This window comes from Centroberyx gerrardi, chromosome 16 (assembly GCF_048128805.1).
Source record: "Centroberyx gerrardi isolate f3 chromosome 16, fCenGer3.hap1.cur.20231027, whole genome shotgun sequence".
Lineage (NCBI taxonomy): Eukaryota > Metazoa > Chordata > Actinopteri > Beryciformes > Berycidae > Centroberyx > Centroberyx gerrardi.
Window position 1 is genome coordinate 9,359,261 of NC_136012.1, and position 14,487 is coordinate 9,373,747.

The following is a 14,487-nucleotide window of genomic DNA, read 5'->3' on the forward strand; positions in this document are numbered from 1 at the left end:
TATGAAGCAGTGCACATTGAGAAAGTGGTTTAGTGGTTTAAAGTGAAGATGCAGGCGTCACGATGCGGACAGTAGTCCCTCTGGGCTTCAAATCCCTCTGTTTGGATCTGTAGACAAAAAAGAAAAACAAAATTTTATTGAAGCCATGCCATGTCTCTTGGTCAATACAATATCGGTAAAGCTTAATTTCAGATAAACTAAAGCAAATCTCCTGTAAAAAAAATTCAGAAGTCAAAACATCAAAGAGGACATGACTCATGACTCAAACCTTTGATTTGCACTAGTGTTGCTGACAAATGCTAACAAATCCCGCTCCCAATATCTCAGTTGGTGTGCTGCTTTTTAGGCAAACAGGACAAGATTAAAACCTCTTAATAAAAACACAAACTATTTAATTGCCATTCACCCTCATAAGATTTTCCTGTTAAATGAGAAAAGTGGCACAGCAGCTATACACTGTAAAGGACAGCAGCATGTAGACATAAACTTTTAAAATATTTTCTACTTACTTATTAATTGCCTTGATAATTTGTTTTGCCAAGCGCCCCTCAGGATCGAGACAGTCTGACGTTCCATCATTCAGTATGATGCTGCAATATACATACAATATTGTTGGTATGCGAGTAAAGGAAAAGGCTGTACATTAGTAACCTTTGACATTGTATACTGCCATTTTTTTCGTTACGACAGTGAACTCACATAAACTCGTGCTTGCTACAGTATGGGCGAGGAGCTATCTGTTGCACCTTAGTGATTTTGACAATAGTGCTGAGGTGCAGTCCTCCATGGCGCACTTGAGCGCAGCGGCAGCGAGGTTCAAAGCTTCTCCCTGAATCCCCAACAGAGGAGAAAAGTGAGAAGAGAAGTGAAAGATGCTTTCATCAGTTTGGCACCAACCACATTAGCCAATCTGCAGTTTGCACTTACAGAATGTCTTGGTTTTGAAAGAGAGTTCAATTAATTGGACTTTCTTGAGCAGCCAAATTAATGAAAAATCATGTTTTTCATCATCCACAGTGAGAGTAGGTATCAACTAAACCAGTCCAATTAAAGGGCTTAGTCTCAACTTTGTTTTACCTTTACACATCTTTCAATCGATCAGAAAAGAGCAGGTCTTGTCTGCAAAGACTCGACTGGAAGAGTAATTCTTACCCTCTGATGTGTAAATGGCTACTGAAGCCAGCAGGAGAACAGTGGATGCGGAGTTCAGGATCATCTTGAATGTAAAGACCTTCCTCCGAGGAGATATTTGTGGATATTTTGTTGGATGTGTTTTATGAAGCGGTCCTCTTGAGAGTGATGAATAGGCAGGATAGTTGTAGCCCATCCGCTTCCAGGATCTAAGGATCTTTACTGCTCTCTCTTGTGTCTGCTGCTCTCTCTCCAAGGTGGGCAAGACCAAACGCAGTCTGCAGTTGCATTGTGAGTCTCAAAGGTTTATAGCCTTTATACAGCCCCTATGAACAGATGGAGACTGCGAATTTCCAAGGAACTCTGTGAAAGTCACTCCCATGACCAACACCCAGTGTATTCAACCCCGCCGTCATGGCGCACGGGACTGTGCTTAATCCAGAAATTCTGCTGAAAATCACTGAATTCAAGTCAGAATAGATATCAGATGTGAGTTCAGGTCAACATTTCTGAAGTATTTACTGATGCAACAATGTAGACCGACAACAGTATTATCCTCACCCAAATCCTATATGGCTCTGTAGGCTATGTAGAATATGTAGGCTGTTATGTCTTGCTAAAATCTGCTTTTGTGTCTTTTCCTTAAGTTTGTCCTATCATTCTATTCTGGGGTTGATTCTTGATCAGTTAGATCTGGTTAGGCTCATTCTCTGTAAAGTGAGACATGCATGTGATAAAGGGCTATATAAATAAACAAACTTGGCTCCTCAACTGCCACAGACTCCTGCATAATATCAGGTGTGAGGGGTGGAGGATTTTCCCTGTGGTCCAAAAACAATCAAATTCATGACTAAGGTAAACTTCTGGCACAGGTTTTACTCTGACATTCAATGAGAGCATTACTGTTGTCTGTACTGTAGTTGTGGTGTGGGATCACAGCGATGAAAAACACATCAGTTATCACCTTTTTAGTTTCTGTATAGATGTTTGGATAGTCACAGCAGAGGTTTAGATTTGATCCTCTGGGGAAAGTGCATTGGTCTGTGATGTGATGCAGTGTGTTAAACTGATGTTGCAATTAGCAACATTTGGCAGAAGACTCCTGATCTCTTTAACTAATGCAAATGAGGCTAAAAAGAAATGCAGAGCATATGTTTTTCTAAATGGGGTTAAATAAGGTTCTTTGTAAAAATACCCCACCCTTTCCCATGAAGCTGACAGATGGGGATAGAGTAACATGGGCAGGTCTTATTCCAAGCCAAACATTCAATCTCCAACTCTAACACATTTTTCAATTTCTCGTCCCTACATGCAACATTCCACATCACAAACATATCTTTTGTCGAGAGATAAAAGCAATGATGAAACAGAAAGAGAAGGAAAAATTTGCAGGAGCGATCTCTACATCGAGCCTCAAAACAAATGAAGTTAATGAAGAAAAATCATGAAGACAAGCAAAGACACATTGGTACACAGAATCATGTTGACAACAAGTGCATAATGTAGAACAGTGATCCCCAATAGGCGGCCCGCGAGAGCCAAATGTCTGGCCCGCGCCAACCCATTGGCACTTACATGAACGCACCTGTCATAACGTGAAATAAAGTGCGCAACATGTGAAATAAAGTGCGCGCTGCTCTACTTTATTTTGACCTCATCCCACACCGTACACTTGACCTACGCCCCCGTAGCGGTCCTCGACTAGACAGCGCCACTCACCAGCTAGCCGCCAGTCATCCCGTCGAGCAGCCAAGAACCACACTGTTGCGGACATGTACAAGGCGGTTGAAGCTTTCTGGTCAAAGCTGAACCTTTTGGAGAGAGACATTCACGGGAGAAAGTTGCACTTTCCACGTCTGCGGGAGCATTGCGAGAAGAACGAAATGCGGGAGGATCCAGCGATGAAGTTATTTCATGACGAGCCTGGCAGAAAACTTCAAGGAACGATTTGAAAGCTCCCCTAAACTCTCAGGTGACATCCTCTTCCTGAGACAGCCGTTCTCCGTTTCAGCTGACGGCCAGTGGACTGCAGAGGCCAAAAGGCTGGTGCCTTCCATAGGTGAGGCAACTCTTCAGATGGAGGTCTTGGAGATGGGAACATCTGATTTGCTCAAAGCACAACACAAGGACTTTGGGGTGAGTGACTTTTGGATCAACGTGGTTCCCCAAGCTCGATTCAAAAACACAAGAGCTATTGCAATGCTCCTACTCACAATGTTCCCCTCCACGTACATATGTGAGTCATCGTTTTCTTCAATGAACTCTCTCAAGAACCAGGAAAGAAACAGACTCTCCAATGCACATCTTGGCCAGTGCCTCAGGATTGCCACAACAGAATACAGGCCCGACATCAGAAGGATTGCCTCATCCCATCGCTCTCACTTCTCTCACTGATTGGTGAGTGAACATCCATTTATTTTTGTCCATTTGTCAATCTTATTGTGGTATAATAATAATTACAACAACAATAATACTAATAATTTCATTTGTATAGCACTTTTCATACTTCAAATGCTACAGAGCTTAATTAAAAAGAACAAATAGATGAAATGAGAGAACAGAAACAGTGGAAAAGGCAGTACTACTAAAACAACAGCAAACAATATAGTTGGTAAAATTTAATACAACAATTAAATAATATAAAAAGAAATTAAAATAATACAAAAATAAAAGCACAAGAAAGCCACAAGAAAAGCAAATAATACTATTTGGTATTTATTTTACTTTATATATACTTTGTATTTATTTATTTTATTTTACTTATTTTGTTTCAAGTCCATCTCTTGTTTCAAGAGTGCATTTTTTTTTCTTGTGTGACCCTCAACACAGGCTTTGAGAATCCCAGGCCTAAATTATTACTACCACCACCACCACCACCACTACTACTACTACTACTACTACTACTACTACTACTACTACTACTACTACTACTACTACTAATAATAATAATAATAATAATAATAATAATAATAATAATAATGGTAATAGCAGCAACAACATCTGCACATAAAACAACTTTTATTGGCGCAATGGGAAAAAAAACCCGGATGTTTTGGCCCTTGGCTTGGCATGCTTGACATAATTTGGCCCTTGGGGAAAACTAATTGGGGAACCCTGATGTAGAATACTGATGTCATAATAATCACTAGGAATTATTAGGGATGTAGTGGAGGATAAACCCACGCAAACCCATTTTACACTTTTCCAGAATATAGTTTGCTGGCATAAATCTTTATGGAATTCATGGTAGTGAATTGATATATGAGGATAGGGTGATTTAAGGCATCCAAAGCATAAATTAACGCTTTTCTGAAAATACAATTGATTGTTTGTATTTGTGTTTGTAGTTGTTTGAACTTTTGATGATCACCAACTGGTCCTCATAGTTTACCCTCTTTTTTATTCACCACTACAGTACATCACTGATTACAACATATCTGGGTTTCAGATTTTGCACACTGTTTGGCCTCCTGTTTGCCCACATTGCCCTCACAAACAGTTAGGCAGATGGAGTCTATCAGGAAAATCATCTATCCTTATGTTTTTGTTGTTGTTTTTTCAACCAATCAAGTAATGTCAACAAATGAGCTATTATACTGTATGTTACATGCAAACAGAGACTATTACTTTTAAAAGTAATTAGTTACTTTACTTCCTTAAAAAGTATCTAGTTGTGTTTCAACGTTCCACTTAACACTAGTTAGGCTACTTTACAATGTTAACTTGTTATTAAAAGTAACTTGGTAGACTGCTTTTGCATCACTCACTTCAAAAACCTGCCATATACATGCAATTTTTAAACCGCAAGCCAGTCTCATTTATATCAAGCATACCTAGATTGCGGTTCGTTTGTTTTTTCCAATTAGCAGCATGTTGTCACAGGAATTTCACTTTTTTAATTTCTCACTCTTTTCTTTTTTTGAAAAAAAACGAAAAAAAACTGAAAGACCATTAAAAGTAACTAATCCTACAATAATTGAAGAACTAACCCATTAAGTTGCTCTAAAAAGTAGGCTAAACTGAGTAGACTACCGCGCTACAAAATAAAAGTACCCCCGCTGTTTTTGACTGACTGGCTCTGCTGTAGTGTGTGTGTGTGTGTGTGTGTGTGTGTGTGTGTGTGTGTGTGTGTGTGTGTGTGTGTGTGTGTGTGTGTGTGTGTGTGTGTGTGTGTGTGTGTGTGTGTGTGCGTGCGTGCGTGCGTGTGTGGCTTACACCTACATCCAATCAAAGGCCCCTGCCGCTGTCCACCGCTCCGGTGCTGATAACCCCGGAGCGGCTGCTGGCGCAGACATTCAGCACCAACAAAGCAACACGGAACACAACTTTCTTCTCCACAAACTGCACACTGCTCTCTCGAGAAACTTTTCTCAGCTTTCTCTTCGAATAAATAGGACATGTTGCGTCGTTGTAACAAACTAAACTCTACATCTACCGACGACTGAGTAGTAACAGGAGGTTTTGGAGTTGGAATAACAGTCCTGGTAACATCTTGTGATGGATATACGCTTCGGACAGCTGCCGCTCGCCGTAGCGCACAGTAAGTTACAGCTGACATTACTGAGAAACAGCGAGGCTTCTTAATGTTGAGTTAAAGCGCAGCTGTCATGTGTGCAGCAGCCTGGAAACTGTGTTGAACGCTTGCAGTCCGACACGCAGCCATGTCTTCCTCTCATTTGAATTTGTTGCCGGTTGTGTTTGGTCCGCTCCGGGGTCCAGGGCACGGCGGGGTGAACCAGCTCGGCGGCGTCTTCATCAACGGGCGCCCGTTACCGCACGTGGTGAGACAGCGCATCGTGGAGCTCGCGCACCGGGGCGTGCGTCCGTGTGAGATCTCCCGCCGCCTGCGCGTCAGTCACGGCTGCGTCAGCAAAATACTGGCCAGGTAAAGGGACTCCACTCGTTCGTTCATTCATTCATTCATTCATGTGTTTACATTTTTACAGAACTATCTATGTGATTTTGATGAAATTTTAACTGCAACGTAGGCTAAAAAATCTTGTATCTTTTAAACATTAATTCACATATATATACAATATATGTATGTCAATATTACAAAAATGGCCACTTTCATATATGCTTTACATGCGTTAACATGTATTTCCATATATGGACAGAAATGTATTTGACAGGGAAACTTTAAATGTAATCTTATCCCAGGAAAAAATATCCAGAGTATATTTTGAATTATGAGGTTATATATATATATATGTATGTATGTATATGTATGTATATATATATATATATATATATATATATATATATAGCCTATATATGTGTGTGTGTGTGTGTGTGTATAAGGTAATACAGACCACTGAGTCTAACATATAGCCTATTTAAAAAAAAAAAAAGGAAATACAGTAAATTTATGAATAATGTATCCTGGGAAGCCCACATATATTTTAAAATATCAGTAAATATATTCATGAAAAATGTATCCTGGGATAACCTCATATACATTTTTTCTTAGGCCATGTGTTTTTTCATGCATGACATTTTATAGCTTGCTCTTTGAGTCCAGCGGTGCTATTTACTCATCTTATTCCAGCCTGTTCCATAAACATGACCCATGAATCACAGCAGCATCCATATTTATTAAACCCCCTGCTCTTCCTCCTCTGGTAAAACGATAACCCCTCCTGACAGATGTCCACACTGTTGACTCAGGTACAATGAGACGGGGAGCGTCAGACCGGGAGTGATCGGCGGCTCCAAGCCCAAGGTGGCCACTCCCCGGGTGGTGCAAGCCATCCTGCAGCTGAAACAAGCCAACCCCACCGTGTTCGCCTGGGAGATCCGAGAGAGGCTGCTGCTGGAGCGAGTGTGTGACCACGACAGCGTGCCCAGCATCAGCTCCATCAACAGGTAACAGGTGTGACCGTGTGTGTGTGTGTGTGTGTGTGTGTGTGTGTGTGTGTGTGTGTGAGAGAGACACACACCTTTACATGAGTGTTCCCTTCTATCTTTCCAGGATCATTAGAAACAAAGTCCAGACTGAGTCTTGCGAACTTGGTAAGTTTCTCTCTCTCTCTCTCTCTCTCTCTCTCTCTCTCCCCCCAATGTTTCCTGACATTGACCTCTGCCCCTGCAGTGTCAACAACATCACCCGTTGCCATGGCGACCACCTATTCTGCCGAGTCCACCTATTCCATCAGTGGAATTCTGGGAGTCAGAAAAAGCAGTAGCAAACATGAGGAAGGTAATCTAGTCTGTGCGTATGTGTGTGTAAGTATGTTTTTTGTATATACGTGTGTGTGTGCGTGTTTGTGTGTGAGAGCATATATGTGAGAGAGAAAGACACACTGCAAAAAAAGTCCATCTCAACGTGTCATATAGTTTCATATTCATATGGAACTAACCCTTAAAATCTTAGCTTTCTAAAAACAAGTGATTTCCAATTCCAATGATTTCCAGTGGTTTCCAATTCAGTTTCCCTTGTTTGTTTCAGCAATTTTCTAGAAACAAGTGTCAGCATCTGCATTTTTTCCTGTTTTAAGAACAAAACATAGATCTTAAGACTGAATACTAAACATCTTGTTAAGATGGATATTATTTGCAGAGCAGACAGAGAGATTACAGCCGATTCTCTGTGGCATCGGAACACACAGCAGACAACCGTGCGGAGCCGGTGGTGTTGTGTTAATATCAGTCTGGTTGAAACAGCCTCCTCAGCAGGAGATCCACCTCGCAGCCCCAGGCTCCTGTCCTCTCAGCCAGCATGCTCTCTGCTCCTCCCCACCGCCCCCTCACCTTGGCCTCTCATTACAGGCCTGCTTACACCTCCACTCCTCCATCACCGCAGCCATTAGAATAGGACAACACATAGATAAATACGCGGACGTACGTCTGGGAACACACACACATATGCAGACACATGCGTGTGCACACATTGCACGTGTTTTATCATTTCACTCATTAGAGCAGAAACAAGTGAAGATGGTGAAAGAACGGAGGAAGGAGGGGATGGAGGTAGGGAGAGAGAGGGAAGCGCTATATCTAAAGTAAAACTGAAGCTGGACAGAGGCCGTTTTGTTTTCCAGGTGGGGACGTCTCCTGCGGCGTTTACCACGATCAGCCGTGTTCCTTTAACGAGGCCTGGGTACAGTCTGACCTGTGCCTGACCTCTATCTCCAGTCTGACCTTTCACCCCAGCTTGCCAACCAATCACCACCCAGACCTGTCAGGTCAGTCCGCAAAATATGAGCTCTTTATTTGTAATGTAAAGTCGAGCTTTGATGTGCGTCTCAAAGGGTTTTCTCTCATCTCTTCTCTCGTTTAGGGTCTCCATGTCGTTACAGCTGAGCAGAGATGCAAAACGCCCGAAGAAGAAAATCATCCCATTACTGTCAAACACAAGATGACTTCAAAAACGGAATGACTGACATTGTATTTACCGGACCGCCAACTGACATCAAGAAACAGAAACCTATATCATGCTCTCTCATATGAAAAATAAAACCGCAGTCACATATGAATGTAGCATAGCTTCATTTTCAAGCTTTATTTACATCATTTGGGGGTCAAACAAGAGTAAACCCATGCTGTTATCTCAGCAGCTTAATAGAGCCGTCCCACATATTATCCCCTCTCCCTGCCTCCCCGGTGGCCGCTCTCTCCCCTGTCAGTCGTTGGGGGGGCATCATTAGGGGCCCCATGATGGAGAACAGCCACTATTTTCTCTCCGTTGTGACCATCTCCCTCGCCTCCCCTCCAGGATGAGGGATTAAAGGAGGAGACGGGAGGTGCCGGAGGGACCGGCGGGGTCAGAGAACGGCACTGAGAAGCAGGTCTGTGGCCGGTAGTGGCTATCAGTTTACAGCTGCTGGCATGTAGAGCGCAGACACATGGCACGTACGTTTTTTCACTGATGCATGTGAGACTGTTGGGAATGTTTGTTTCGTGTTTGAATGCATAAGCCCGCCGTTTGCCAAAGTCTGGCATCGCAGCACAAACTAAATAAAGAAGTGTGTACAGTATATATGAACTCATTTGTGTGAGTGCATGTCACACACACACACTCAGTATCTACTTTGTTAGGTAGATCTCTCCATGTACACCAACAGCTCGCTCCTACAGACAGTGAGATATGTATAAATAAAGCATAAGTACAAGGCATGCAGACAGTATTGAGGTGTTCAGTTACTGTTTGACTTAACCTTAGAATGGGCAAGATGCGGATTTAAGCAACTTTAAGCGTGATGTGACCGTTGGTGCCAGATGCATCATTTCCAACATCTCAGAAATGGCCGCACTCCTGGGATTTTGCCAGACTGAAGTGTCTAGAGTTTACAGAGAATGATGCGATGAACAAAACACGTCCAGTCAGCAGCAGTCATGTGGGCAGAAAGACAATGGCAAGAGCTAAACAGGCAGGCCACAAGTATGCAAACGACAGCAGCTCAGTGCAACAGTGATGTGCAGAAGGGCATCTTACAACACACAACTCCAGAAAACTTGAAGCAGATGGGCTACAGCAGCAGCAGATCATGCTGATCCCCAAACCACCGCCTCGTCTGATGAATCCCGTTTTCTGTTGTTTGTTTCTGCTGATGAAAGCACCAGCAGCTTGTTGAGTCAGAACCTCAGTAAGTAACCTAAGTAGTAGAAGTTGTATCACAGCTAAATTTGGAAATCTCATCAGCCTAGTCACTTCTACTTATAACATTACTGACTTGACCTACACCCTCAAAACATCTTTGTCAGGTATCTCCCTGGTCAGTATATATTTAGGCATTCTTTTCACACAGTCAGCTCTCCAGTGAGCCTCCATGACAACACCAGCTGTGGTTGCTAGGAGATTTGGGACTCCAGACAGAACAGCCAACAGGGACCTCTTGTTTTTAACCCAGACTGGAACGGCCAACAGGGACCTGAAGGGTGTGATCTGGTTCATATGGTTCATATTATGTTATTAAAAGGTCTGTCATATAACTTTGTGCCAGACCCATCCCAGTCTTAATGTTAAAATCAATTCTGAAACTAACAGGTCACTGATGTAAAGATGCTGAAATCATTGTGATTGGTTTGTCAAACTTTCATCACTGGTCATTTCTCACCTGCTCTCTTCCTAGTCCAAATCCAGGTTGCTACAGCTTGCTGTCAAACTTCAAACATTTTGTGAGCAGTATTTTGAGATAAGTATAGTGTAAGTATAGAAAGTTATAAAGCATTCAGGTCCCTCAAATTAGCCACTGCATTTTTTCCCATTTCTTTTTCAAGTAGCTATGGAAAACTATGTGAAACCAAAAAGAGATATTTCTTTAAAGGGTGACTAATTAGACGATAATATGAAAGAGCTGCAATGCGCAGAGAGAGGGCATGCAGAGCTTTCAGCATCACTTTCATCTCTGTGCACCTGTCCCACCTACTGAGTCATTCTTCCAAATGGGTGCCTTCTGGACAAAGTGTTCAAACAAAGAGGACACATTTGACTTGCAGAAAAACACACTGGTCCAACCTAAATCCTGTGGATTTTGCACAAATTTATGACACAAACCATAATATATGTCAACCCTGTTACACAACAGTTTGAAAGGTATTTCACTGCATATTTATAAAATATTTAAAATTGTCTTACAAATTGTCAGTTATTTTACCATAGTAATCTGTAAAACAATAGTTATTTAATAAAATGCTTGAATAAAGTCATTACATTTTGGTTGAGTGTTGCTTTCCTTTTAAAAGAAATACGATTATTGAAAGAATGTCCTGGTTATTTTAGAATATATAATCAGTCGCCTCTTCCCCAACAAATTCAAACTAATATTTGCGTCCCATTTGGTGAGGTTTTGACATTATTATCAAAATATATCTAAGAGGGTTGATGTTTTGGTAACAGGGTTGACAGTAGATTTAGGGACACAAATGTATTTAATCTTTTTTGTAATCAAAAATGCATTCATTCTGATAAAATATATTATGAGATAAAGAACACAACTGAGGCAATACAATATTTATTCAAGTGTTATATTTGTAGATTTTATTAGTTAAAAGTTAAATGAACATACTTAGGGATAGTTTCAATTAAAAAAAGTGGTTATAATAAACAAAATACATTATCAGGTAAAAAATTGTGCTTTATTGAGGATATGTGTAATTTAGAACAATTTCTAATTTAGAACAAACATTTTGAATGTAGTGTTGGTAAACAGTCTCCACAAATTATATTGAAATATGTCAGAGGGACTTAAAATGCACCGATTTGGAGGAATGACCCTGCTGTAGTTAGTTTCACTTTCTCAGCTCAGTCGGAATGGAGAGTATTTTGGACAGGGAGTCAGCTTGTGTTGTTTGCTTGGAGATAGTCGACGATCCTCACCAGTGTCCATATGGACACAACTACTGCCTGGCCTGCATCAACGAGCTGAGGCACACCGAGCATCCTCTCTGTCCAGACCGTCGGAGACAGTCTCCCAGCAGCCGGGATGAACTCAGGAGCTGCAGTCTGGCCGACAACATCAGCTGCAGGAACCAGGAGCGGGCAGCAGAGGGCGCTGTTACCCTGTCACAGGTAAACTGAGAGGGCAAAAGTAGGCTACTGCTCTCTGATACTACTACTAATATAATACTATAATAATAATACTGCTACTAATACCTCTACTGGCCTGCTACCACTACTACTAGGCCTTCTACTAGCTACTAATAGGCTAGTGCTAATACTACCACTACTGCGGCTAGTACTACTGCTACTACTTCAACGTCAACTTCATTTGAACCACTTCCACTTAATACTGAACATGCAAGCACGTTTTGTTAATACAGGGAAAGTTGACTGAGCGCTTTTTCATCAGCACTCTGCATCACAGTTCCTCACATCCACACTGGGAGCTGCCCAGTATAACCACAGCCGTCTACTGTTTCCCACTGAGCAGTTCCGGCATTTTTACAATGGTTGTTTAGGGAGTGGAGACGTTATACACAACCATTGTAAAAACGCCGCCTGTGCTGTCACGGCAGGAGTGGCAGAGTGAGTTGCTATGGTTACGGGGACGCGCTGGCTGTCTGCCGCTCTTTCGCACTCTTCGAACAGTTCCACAGAGATCAATAGCGGACAAGAAGAGAGAGGGAGTTCCACCAGGGAACAGCGCAAAAAATGTGTGTGTGTGTGTGTGTGTGTGTGTGTGAGAGAGAGAGAGAGAGAGAGAAAGAGAGAGAGAGGAGAATGTGAAGGTAGGAAGAAAATTAGGAGGGAAAAAATGAATAAGGTTAATAAATGTTATTTCGAATGTTTTATTGCCAATATAGCACAACATTTGATTTATGATTGTAGCCTGTTCTCTTGCCATTCAAATGGTGAGTTTTTTAGGCCTGCTATTGAATCTAATTCAGTGTAAAATTCAAGTTGTACAATTCTTCCATTATTGTCAATCTATGATAAAGAATATAGCCTAACACGTGACCATGTGTCCTACATTTTATAGTATTATTCAACTGTCCCGCAATGTCCTGCAAAATCAACATGCCTGTCCTGCAATTTGGTCATTTGTACAGTAAAATATGAAAATAAATCATGTCTTCTTTCCTTAAAAACGCTTAGGTCAGACAACAAAGAAGGAAGACTGGGCTTAATGAGAAATGTGTGATGATGATCTGTGTGCTGCTCTCCCTGCTGGCGTTCACGTCCATCAGTGAGTGAGAGAATCCGTTCTTCCCTTGGTATACAGTGCGTTTGACAGGGTGATGATGGATGGGCTGGCTGAGGGAATTCATGTTCAGGGCCGGATTTAAAAAAAAGTACCACATTGTATATAAGAGCTCACTACAAATGGAAAAAGGGGTTCGAAAATATTCAATGAAAGTGCCAGTTCCCTAGTTTTTGTATATGACTCAAAACTTAAGCTTACATTGCATAATTTCTATATGAAACATCCACGAATCCCTCTAGATTTTACAATACCTTATAACACTTTACCACAAAGAGAATGTTCTCTATGTTCTTGTGACTGTTTTTTTTTCTCTTCCGGCTAAAGTGGGAGCACTTGCCGAGGACAGCGGTGAAGAAGAGCCGGAAGCCCAAAGAGAGACGGATACCAATCCTGTTTTTACACCAGACTACGTATGCTTGCTCCAACCTGTTCATATAAACCCAGACAGTCTTACATAACACACTCATAACCTCCCAATACTGTGAATCTGAGCCAGAAGACAGGAGAGCGATATAATTATATTCTCTCTCTGTCTCTCTCTCTCCCTCCCTCTCTCTCCCTCTCTCAGGATGCAGATGTGTATCTTCCGTCCAAGGCATTGCTGGTCTTGGGGTCTCTGCTGTTCTGGTGCGTATGGCTGCTCCTCCGCCTCCTCCAGCTCCTCCTCTGGTTGTTGTCCTGCCTGTTGTGGTTCGTCTCCGTCTCCGTCCGCCCCGTGTATCACTGTCTGTCATCTCTTCTGTCCCTCCTGCAGCTGCTTATATCTCACGTATGTGACGCTATGTACTTTGCGACCAACAGCACGGTGTGTATTTATGGCACTGTTCTTATTGTGGGCATTTCACTGCTCATGTACACCAGCTAAGGTGAAAATGAGTCCCCTGCTCTATCCGACTACTGAACTCATAGCCTATAACTACCTCCCCCAACACACACATATGCATGCAAGCACACACACACACACACCTTGCATTTTTAGATTGATTTATTCTGCTGTTATATCTTCATTCTGTAGATTTGTTTGTCTATTGTCTATCGTTGTGACTGTCCTGCATGTTGTCTTTTACCATAAAAGAAGAACTCCTTATCAACAGTCATTAAATCATACCCTATTTGTGCACAGATTTTGCACATGAATTATATTTGACTTTCCTTGATTTTTTTTGTGTGCATAGATATATATACATATATAGTGTGTGCAATGATTTAATCAAAGAGAAGGATGTAAAAAGTGATTTAGGTTTAGACATTCACCATATACATGACACCTTACATAAAAGAGCTATACCTTCACTTCTTCTGCGTGTAGAAGAAGCCAAAGTCAGCTGTTATGTAGACAGAAGAAGCCAAAGTCTACATAACAATATAGTTACCAGACAGTGTATGAGGCAAATCTGACTTATCCTTTACCTGGGAATCAATGACATGAATGAGATGATATGTTGTGAAGATTTTTTTCTTTTTACTGTATTTTGATGGACAGACACTGAAAAAAACCTGCAAAGAAGCATGATGAACACAATACATGATTAATCACAACATCTTTTTTTTTTTTTTTACCTTTATTCATCCAAGGAAATTCAACACAGCATGCATGCTCTTCTCCAGCAACAAGTTTTGGCGTGGGGTTATGTTTAAAAGTTTACTCTACCTTGTGTGTGCGTGTGTGTGTGTGTGTCAACAATTCAGTCAAGCTTGACTTGCGCCCTGG

General features: G+C 41.6%; 1 long non-coding RNA gene across 1 annotated transcript; it reads left to right on the forward strand.

The window, feature by feature from the left end:
• Positions 1 to 12,700: 12,700 nt before the first annotated feature.
• LOC144542393 (uncharacterized) lies at positions 12,701 to 13,721 on the forward strand. The gene is made up of 3 exons (XR_013507238.1): positions 12,701 to 12,758; positions 13,101 to 13,186; positions 13,345 to 13,721. It is a non-coding gene; the product is annotated as an uncharacterized LOC144542393 (long non-coding RNA).
• The last annotated feature ends 766 nt before the right edge of the window (positions 13,722 to 14,487 follow it).